At 44.7% G+C, this 10,222-nt stretch overlaps 1 protein-coding gene across 2 annotated transcripts in view; it reads right to left on the bottom strand.

Moving 5' to 3' along the window:
* The window catches only part of SLC7A1 (solute carrier family 7 member 1), a 45,133-nt gene extending 37,065 nt beyond the window's left edge, over positions 1-8,068 (bottom strand). Inside the window, exon 1 of one of the 2 annotated variants that reach the window (XM_027884574.1) lies at positions 7,967-8,068. The gene's annotated coding sequence lies outside the window, so the exon portion shown is untranslated. The remainder of the gene's footprint in view (positions 1-7,966) is intronic. The other variant, XM_027884575.1, reaches the window with a different exon arrangement.
* Between the last annotated feature and the right edge of the window lie 2,154 nt (positions 8,069-10,222).

The raw sequence follows: 10,222 nt of genomic DNA, 5'->3' as shown, positions 1-10,222 counted from the left end.
TTAACCTTTATTGTGCCGTCTCTGTGGCATAAAAACAGCTCTCGCAACTCACATCTTTCCATGAAGAGAGCTTGTTCGGGTTCCCTGGGAAGCACAAGTCAATTTACAGAAGAGACTACTCCCTTGAGCAAAAAAACTAGATTTGCCATCTACTTTTTATTTAACCCCATCAGCCTAGTAGTTGCCCAATTTGTAGGCTAAAATCTTACTCAGGTTTCTGAATTTACTGGAATTGCCACTTGCACCTCACTGCTTTTCATGCAGAAGCCTGGTCTGCCCCAAAACCTGCACCCAGAGCCCAGTGACAGAGATATGAGAAACCATTCAGCACATAGTCCTGTCAAGAGAAGTTATATTGCTATCCTTAAAAATACTTGTGTCCCTATCAGCAAATTACAGTATTTAGAGTACGTACACACTTTTTATTGGAAGAAAAATTACTAATATCATCCAGTCTGCTAAACCTTTTAAGAACATTATTATACTTTTTCCACACCATCATTCTGGCATCAAAGGAAATCACTCCTAATTATATTTATGGGAGTACACAGAGAGACCTAAATATGACAATCTCAGAGAAGTATGACAAAATGTATAATGCAACACCTCTCAGAACACGTACACAGTGCCATCTCTCCCCATGTCACTTACCTAGAACAAGAAACTTTGAAAGTATAATAAGTCCTGCTGCTGCTAGGCACTTTACTGATGGCAAGAAGGAAACAAACTACTGGCTGTAAATATTCTGATTAGCTCCACTGTGCTGGGATTTGCAAAGGAAAATAGGTAGTTTTAAAACAAAATAAGTGAAACAAATGATAAATAGTATTTTGCCCCCAAGAGTCTGAACAGGAGCATGAAAAGCAAAGAGCTGCTCTTGTGCTTTTGATGGTGCCCTGCTCCACGCTGTTCTACTCTCTAGGTATATCCTTCAAAGAAAAAAACAGGTTCAAAAGTACTCTAACATCTGTGATGGTTTATCTGGAGCAGCCAAAGCACATCAGAGTGGCTTCATTACTTATACAAATTTCTTTGGGGAACATCCTTGTATTTCTTCACATGCCAAACTAGGTTATGAGGGGTAGGATTCCTCCTGACTAGCTTCAGACCATTCCAAAGCAGACATCTGGACTTTAGGGTGTCACCTCACCCCACTCTGTAACCACCTGGCAAAAACAGGCACCTCCAGGTATAAACTTATCCCTTTGGAGGAGAGATGGGACCTATGGCCCTCCAGAGTCATCTGCTTTCCCTAGCTACTGCAGGGCTCTAGCAGATATCTACAAAAACCCCACCAGACTGATGCTCAAGAGAGACAGTAGGACCATACCTAGGGCCAGCTGAAGCAAAACCACCTCAATGAACTTCAACCATCCTTTCTTTGGACAGTTAATAAAAAGATGTGACTTTCTGAATTGTCCTTGGAGCTTTAGCAATTCAGAAGTGCATTTCTTTCACGAGAGCAACAACTCTTCCTTATACTTGTGTTACTTAAAAAATAAGAGTGCTTTCTTGGGCAAAACTTTGGATTTCAGGACTGTCCAAGCACTGATCCTTGAACCTTCAGAGCAAAGCATAAATGTTTTGCTTCTCTTCTCCTGTTACTTAGCTGTTACATTTTTCACTCTGTTGCTTGTGTTGGTACCTTTCCTGAACTGAAAAGCTGCTAGAGGCCAAATTTCCGCTCCAATCTCACAGAAGTTCTCACTTCCAAAATCCCAACAAACACCTATTGTATTTCTCCTCCAAGATGTAGCACCTCCACCCTAATCCATTATCCAGTTGATGACTTCTGGGTTTTGTGCCACCTTCTTACTGAGAGTTCCAGAACATTTTGCTCCTTTCTTCCAGCTGATAGCACAGCCTAATGCACCTGGAGGCAGCATGGACAGACTTACAACAGCACAGCACCTCTGCACCTCAAACCTGTGATAGCCAAGTGCTGTATTTTTCTCCTTGGCCTGCTCTCAGCTTTTGGAAGCTATAAGCACACAAACCGGCCTGATGCACAGACTGTCCCTGCAACGTGAGACAAAGAATAAAAGTCTTCACATGTATTACAGGTCACCCTGTTTTGTGAACTTTTTGGAGGGAAAAAAAAATAAAGCAGCATGCAGCAGCATCCTTTGCTTGGGAATTATCACACAAGGGTCATCAAACAGCTGTCAGGCAGTGTGCAACCAGGAGGAGAGTTTAATCAGCAACTTAAGGATGAAAGACTATATTCTAGTTACCTGAGCCAACTAATCCCCTTTGGAATATTTTCTAAAGATACAACACCTTATTTACTTTGCTAGCTGAAACTGCATTATAAAAGAGTCACTTCAATAAAACAACGTAATTCTACAAAGTCAACGCACTTTTTCCAACTAGTTCAGTTTAAGAATTTTTCACCTGACAAAAGAAAGTTCTTCAGCTTGACCAAACCGTTCATTTATCAAATCACAGTAATTTCTTGTACAGTATGCTTACTTCTGCTGCATACACATCCAAATAAAGCTCCCACATCAGCATTCCTAAATGAAACTGTGACTAGTATTAACAGCAGACTGATTTTGTTATGGTTTAAAGCTAGTACTTTATCCCTTCCTTTCTAACTTTTCAGAACCAGTTTTGCTTCCTGACTCCAGATTTCACAATAAGCAGTTTGGGGAAGCAGACCCTATGGAAGCAAGTTCTCCCAAGCCCTGATCTCAGCATGCTTTACCCATAAAATTAAAAGGTGATTTTGCACGGTATTTCTTTTATAGCAATGGAAAGGAGCACTAAACCACACCCCACAAATACCCCACAAACTCGAAGCAAACTCACCTTTGGCTTAATCAAACCACTAAACCGATGTGGTCCACTGCCAACACTCAGAGCATCACCTTTACCAATGCAGACTGATTTTCTTACAGTTCCAAGTGCACCAGCTGCAGAGGTAAATGTCCCCAAATGCTTAGTACAACCACTGCCTTTTACCTCCCAAATATCATCATCCTCACTCCTCTGTGCACTGAGCTATTTGTACAGCACCCTGAATCACTTCACTCAAACACTGTTAACCTGAGTTAAAATATTTTCTAGAGAAACATCATACTATTTACTTTGCCAGCTGAAACTTCAAAGCTGTAACCTAGTTGCTAACTCAAGTTAGCAAAGACCTACCAGTGAAGCAGCCTGTGCTTCCCAGCCCCACCTGAGCTGACACAAATCTGAGGGGAACTCCCTCATGTATCAGCCAGAAAACTGAAGCAGTAATTGCCTCTGCAGCTGGGATGCCAGTGAACAGCTGCCAGAAGCAAACTTCTCTGTAGGTACAACTGCAGACAGGGACGGTGTGCATCTGCCCTACAGTGTGGTTCTTCTCACTTATACTAAAATATCTGGTAATGATTTATAATCAAGCCCGCATACATGCATTTTAATCATAGCGTATATTTCTCTTTTAACAGAATGAGTTCCAGGAATACGTAAATTACCTGAATAAGAACAAGGGACAAACTCAGTTAAACTAAAAGCTCGTTGTTAATTTTTTTTTTTTTAACTCTAGAGTGGCTTATAATAAACTTTCAGAAATGGATGACTGAAATAGGCACTAAATTTTGATAAAAGCATAGCTTGCTCAGTAACTAAGGGTAGTAATTAATTGCTAGTCCTCAAATCCGAGATAACAAGTGAAATCCTTATCCTTGTAATTTTAAAATTAAACGGGTCAGCAAGACCTACAAGGAAAGATACAAACAAATTACAAGGATGCAGAAAATAATGAGGCAAAAGTGAATTGTAAAATACGTACAGTTTAGAAAAGCCTGTTGGAATATTTGTCTGGTAATCTTACAAAAGGGAACCCAAGAGTTACTCCTCATCTCAGAAAGAGGCAGGAGAAAGACAAATAAGAAAATACAAAGCTGAATACTATCATTAAGTAAACTAGTAAGTACTAAAATTAAGTAGACTAATAAATTTAGTGTTTCAGTAAATACTGCAGTCACATGGATTCGCCAGAAAAGGGGTCAAGACATGGCATGGAAGGCACTGAGGAACAGATAAGATTAAGAGGAAAATTTAATGAAGGATCCTGCTCAGTAAAGAAGCTAGCAGCACATTTTTTTCTACAGTAGTTACTGCAGCTCCTGAACACACCGAAACCATGCCTCTGTGAAAGAAAGTTTTCTGAACAGTTTTTTACTTGAGAGTAAACAAACACACAAAGAGAAACAAAACCAAACAGAGATGGAAAAATATACCTGGAACCAAACGCTTCACAGTATTCTATTTTGGAAACCCCAAAATAAGGCACTTCTCTAGCACATACCATTCACAGGATTTGTGACTCCACCACCTTGGTGATCTCCAGCAGAGTCAGGGACTCTGGCAAGGGCAGCAGGTGCTGACCGAGCATCAAGGGAAGGCAGCTCCAGCTAATGCTGCCAGGGCAAGCGGCATCCCTAGATTTCTACAGAACACAACAGAAGATGGGAGCCTCAGCTCCTGATTCCTCACACCCCCAAACTGCCCAGGAACCACAGGCATTGTCAAGACTCTTGAAACCAGTGAGCATATCATGTGGCAAGTGACTGGCAAGTGATAGTCCCCAGGTTTTGTTTGACCATCAGATTCAGCTATGTCTTTTTCTTTCCTTTTTTTTTTTTTCCTGGTAGGTTTTAGTAGCCAGTGACATTGCCACAACTGCACTAAGGAGGGAGTGCTCAAATACCGAAACGAACCCACTCTTGGCAAACTGCCGTAACTCTTCTTAAAGTCACTGAGGCTTCCGAAAACCTCACAAGTTTGAGATAAACACTTAGACATTTACGCTTCCTTTTACAGTCATCGGAAAGCACATGTCAGGTCTCAACTCATTGGCTTTAGTGTACTGGGTTGAGATGAATCACACGCAGGGAACGTCCTGGCTAACCATAAAAAGAGCTGGAGCTAATACCTGGACATGGATGACTACATCTGCTCAAACAAATACTACCTTTGACACCACTCAGCACATCAGAAATTTGCAAGGATAATGAAGAAAAAAATCTAGGATACTGCCTAACCCACTGATGCACATAGAAGAGAAGATGCACTCTGGGTTACTAACTGTGGGTCAGCATTGTCAGCAGCTGAGCCCAACCAACTCTGCCCAGAAGCACTCAACTAGTTCCCCACACCACACAGTCTCACTGTTCCACAGGTCAATGCCACTTATTTCTCCACATATATGGTTATAAACAGGATTTCTTATCTCATCCTTCAGGATAGGCAAAGGGCCCTGTCAGACCCCTAGATGCCATTTGGCACCACGATGGTACAGCCTGGAAGTCACCAGAAACAAGCCAGCATATACCTGGCACTTCTACAGACACAGTAACCCACCCTCTTTTCCTCCTGCCCCACTCCACGCTGATGCTTTTAGCATCAGTGTTATGGGTCAAGAAAAGAGAATTAAAGGTACCACTTTGTTGCTCTCTGAAAGTTGAGATACAATTTGAAATGGCATTTTTAAAAGGCCACTAAAGTGTCATTAACCCATCATGGTGGATCAAGGTTGAGGAACTCGTCAGATCAAGAGTGAACAAAAGGTACTAGCAGCAGTAATTGCAACAAGATCTCTTCCCTCCTTCACCAAACCATATTTTTTCCCTCTCTTCTTTCCCATCCGAGACTAAATAACCATCACCACTCCTTTACTCCCTCCCTCCTGCGCACACCAGGCCATCAGCCACGCTCAATGCCAGCTAGATTGGCACTCACTCATGTTGTCTCAGAATCATACAGTTTTTAAGACCAGAAAAGAACTGCAAGATCACTGAATTCAACCTTTAGCTGCGTCACACAACCTAAAGCAGAGTAAGAGTTCAGGCACACCTACATATGAGGATGAACACTGCCTGCAGTCTGGCAATAGATTACACAGGAAAAAGGAGGAAGGGAAAAAAGAAAAAACAAAGGGAGTGATCCATGTTTCAATAAAAATACTACTCGGAACTGGTTACTCCGGTAACTGGTTTAAGTTACGATTTTCCTCTTGTCTAAGCTAATTGCTTCCATAGAGTAAATCCTGCTCTCTCCACATGGAGTCAAGAGCATATTGTATTTGTGCAATTACATGTCTCACCCACTCTCACAACTGCTTGAATTAGAAGCCTAGGAGGCCTCAGGTTTCTGCCAAAGCCGCCTCAGAACAAGGAGTGCCACCTGATAAGCACAACCCTACAAGCAGCAAGGTTCAAGACTTTACAAATACCAGCAAAGTGGCATAAATCAGGGACTAAACACCCAGTAGTTTCTCTGCTCAGGAAACAGCTTTATTTCAAAGCCAATGAGACCATCTAAAGCATGCATGTGGCCTGTCCCCGTCAGATCACTCAAAATGCAAGATACTAAAAATACTTGAATGGAAAATAACTTTCAAGCAATGAGTTTGCTCCTTCTTTGCGCCAGGGTCAGCACTTGCAGCTACTGAGCCTGTGTAATTACAGAGGCCCTCCTCTTTTGTACTATATGGAAAACTTGTCTAAAAAACAGCTCAACTGGCTGCTGAAAGCAATAGAAGTCCACAGAGTACCTGACCAGAAAGGTAAATTTCCACCTGTTTTTTTTTAACAAGTCTTCATGGTATTTGCTTTTAACTTGGAGACAGCAGAGTCAGGCAAGCATCAGCGAGTGAATAACTTCAATACTGAAGAGCTGTCCCATTGCAGAGGGTCCCACCGGACACCTACACGTGTGACCACATCTGCACCACCTGCCCCGCTGGCTTTGCAGAGTCCACAGAGGCGGGCAGAGGAAAGCAAGGTAGGGTGTACACTGGTTCATATCATGCTGGACATCACCATGAAGTTGTTGCTCAAGCACAAAGGTAACACTTGCAAATGACCACACGCAAGTGACAAAACCACTTAGCCAGGAGCCAGCTAACGCATAAAGCTCCAGCACCGTTATCACCTCAGCTCTTCTGCCCAGATCTGCAGCTTGGACACTCTATGGAGCTGCAAACCTTTCTGTCGCAAGTTTGTACACCACCTACAAAAACACTAGCCTGTTAAAATCCAAGGCTTTTAGCAGCTGACAACACAACTAACTCTGACAACACAACTAACTTGTAATTTTGTATTTAGTCCAAAACTTTCGGTCCAACCTTAGCAATATATGAATAGCTTTTATATTTTAGGTTTTTTAGTCAGTTCCCCCTGCTCTGGCTCTACCCCATTTGCCACAAACACTCACATGCATGTATGCACAAAAGATGAGACCCATCTATCAGTCATGACAGCTGCCTGCAAAATGCTGGCAAACAAAACAGAGACAAGCCCCTTTCCTAGTCACAGGAACACGCTCAGAAGCAGCAGACTGTGGCAACTCAGAGGGTACGAGGCTGGCTCCAGCCATATGGATGATACTGGCATTTTCTGGTAAATTCTCAGTCTTTTTTGAAATTTGAAAAAGGAAGCAAAATACAGTATGACAGTCCCTCGGGAGCTACCCTGGGCATGGAAAGGCCATTAGGGACATGGCCCAGGGTTTCAACTTGACAGCTGGGCCTTCACCTCCATCACTGCATGTTCCCCATGGCGCTGCTCGCATCGCAGAGGGAAGATAAACAAGAAAAGATAATCAGCTCGGGAACACGCACGCACGGATCTGAGCTTTCCAACTCTGCCCTGGCCCGCTGCATCCCTAGCAAAGGGATCGCGTGGCCGCGAGACGGCGAAGCCGACCTTCGCGGGAGAACTGCCGATGGTGGCAGCTCCCATCCCCTCACCAAGCGCAGGCCCTTCCCGCCGGCATTCTGGGGGACCCCGCCCCCAGCAGAGGGGCTGCGACACCGCTCCGCCAGCCCGGGCTGGGGGACAGGGGAGGGGAGGGTGGAGGCAGCCGCTCCGCTCCGCGCCGCCCCGGTTGCATCATGCAAAATGGACGCACCGCGTGGAGCCGCCGCCGCCGGCCCCGGCTCCGTCCCGGCCCCGCCCCGCCCCGCACTCACCCGTGCCGAGCGAGGGGCAGCCCGGCGCCGGCGGGCTCGGGCAGCAGGCGAGGCGAGTGCGCAGCGTTCCCAGCTGCCCGCCACCGCTTTAGATCTTCAGAGAGGGAGGGCGGGCCCCGCTCCCCGCACCAATGGATGCGACCGTCACGCCACGGAGCTTCCGGCTGGGCTGGGCCGGGTGGGAAGGGACCACTAGAGGTCTTGTAGTCCGACCCCCCTGTATTTAAATCTTACTGGGAGCTAGCAGATATTCTCTCATAAATGCCTTTCTTGATACACTGGCAGCAGTCCTAGTAGGTGCCACTCGGTATGAGGTATTTGCAGAATGGCAGAATTCGCTGTTCTGAAGGCTCCGCAGTGGTGGTTGCAGAAGAAGCTACTTCGCACCAGAGAGTCCGTGGATTGGATGGTGGAATTCTACCTCTGGACCTCCCAGTCCTATCTGGGGATGTATGTTCTATTTGAGAAGAGTTATCCTCAACCTACGCATATTAGTCATCCTTACATTTGAAACTAACAGGATGTTCACTAATCATAGAATGATAGAATGGTTTATGTTGGCGCCACAACATGCCACAAGTGAGGATAACCCAGAAGAAGTCCACAGAACTCAAGGATTTCATGAGTTACATATGCTCAGGTTCAAGTGAGAATGCCTAGTACCTCCCCTGGGGGGTGGAGTTTTACACTGGATGATGCAAAAAGAAAGTCTTAGGATATTTCAGGACTCTGTGATGGTCTAAGTCATTACAGCTGCCTATTATGTCAGTGCAGTTTAGTCCATTATGGCTCATCAACAGAGATGAATGCCTTTAGGCCACGCGTGAATGTCTCGGTCTTCCCTTGAGGGCAGTTATCACAGCTGAGTCATGAGCTGTATGGAGAAAGAAACACTACCCCGGCTGGTAGGGTTTGCCTCTTTCCTTATCTTAATAGCCAGCTCGTAGGCTGATGGTGTGGTGTTATGCATGCCCTCAGCATCGGGGTTGACACTCTGGATACTGTTAGCAAAGCACTCTGCTGACTGTTTGAGCCATCAGCATTAACAGCCCAGTCTCTCACAGGAGAGGGGGAGTATGCAAATGAGTCTGTGGGCTATGGCCTCCTCCCAGCCTTCTCTACTTCTCCGTAAACGTGAGATGATTAGACAATAGTACCACCTTCATCTTACTTCAAATTCCCATCAGGAGGCTTAACTCACAATCCACTTCCCTGAAATCCAGGAGGCATATTCTGGTGAGGAGTGGGCTTCGGTGATCTTAATAATGTTTAAGCCATCAACCATTTCAGTCTCTTACAGTTGGAAAGAACCTTAAAGATCATCTAGCTCCAACCCCCTGCCACAGATGGGAACATATTGAACTAGATCAGGTTGCTCAAAGCCTCATATAGCCTGCCCTTGAACACTGCCAGGGATGGGGCATACATAGCTCTTCTGGGCAACCTCTTCCAGTGTCTCACCACCCTCACAGTAAAGAATTTCTTCCTCATGTCCAATCTAAACATACACTTTTTCAGTTTAAATCTACTCCCCCTTCTCCTGTCACTGCTAGCCCTTACCCAAAGTCCCTCTCCAGCTTTTTTGTAAGTCCTGTTTAGGTACTGGAAGGTGCTATAAGGTCTTCCCAGAGCCCTGTCTGAACAATCCCAATTCTCTCAGCCTTTCTTCATAGAAGTGCTCCAGACCTCTGATAATCTTCATGGCCCTCCTTTGGACATGCCCAAATGACTCCATGTGCTTCTTTTGTTGGGGGCTCCAGAGCTGGACGCAGCACTCCAGGTTGGATCTCATGAAAGCAGAGTAGAAGGGGAGAATCACCTCCCTTAACTACTGTCTGTCTCTTTTCCTTCTCTTGCTTGGTTGCATGAGTGACTTGCTCCTTTCCAAGTTATTCGGCCTTATAATAATGACTGCTGGCAAATAAAATTATTAAAAGATAATAGCAAACAGGTATTTCCATTTCAGTGGGAAGATGTTCTTTCCCACCGTGACCAGAGTGATACTCTCATGTTTCATTATTCCTGATTTATTCCACTTATTACTTTTTTCTTTGCTTGTGCATTATAGAATTCAGCAGTAGTTCAGGGACCGAGGAATCAAAGGAGATGCATCAAACAAAACTGATGCAACAAGAGCTAGGCCAAGAGGTCACCTTTGAATCAGACAGTGGATTTTAAAGTTCTCCTGACCCAATTTTATTCCTGCAATGATGAAAACAAGGAGAGATGTGACTGCCAAGAATGGAGTGACTTCAG

This window comes from Empidonax traillii, unplaced genomic scaffold (genome assembly GCF_003031625.1).
Source record: "Empidonax traillii isolate 1590-97213 ecotype Southwest subspecies unplaced genomic scaffold, ASM303162v1 scaffold149:size904812, whole genome shotgun sequence".
NCBI lineage: Eukaryota > Metazoa > Chordata > Aves > Passeriformes > Tyrannidae > Empidonax > Empidonax traillii.
Note: the sequence above shows the minus strand (reverse complement) of the source record. Positions and strands in the feature narration are given on the sequence as shown.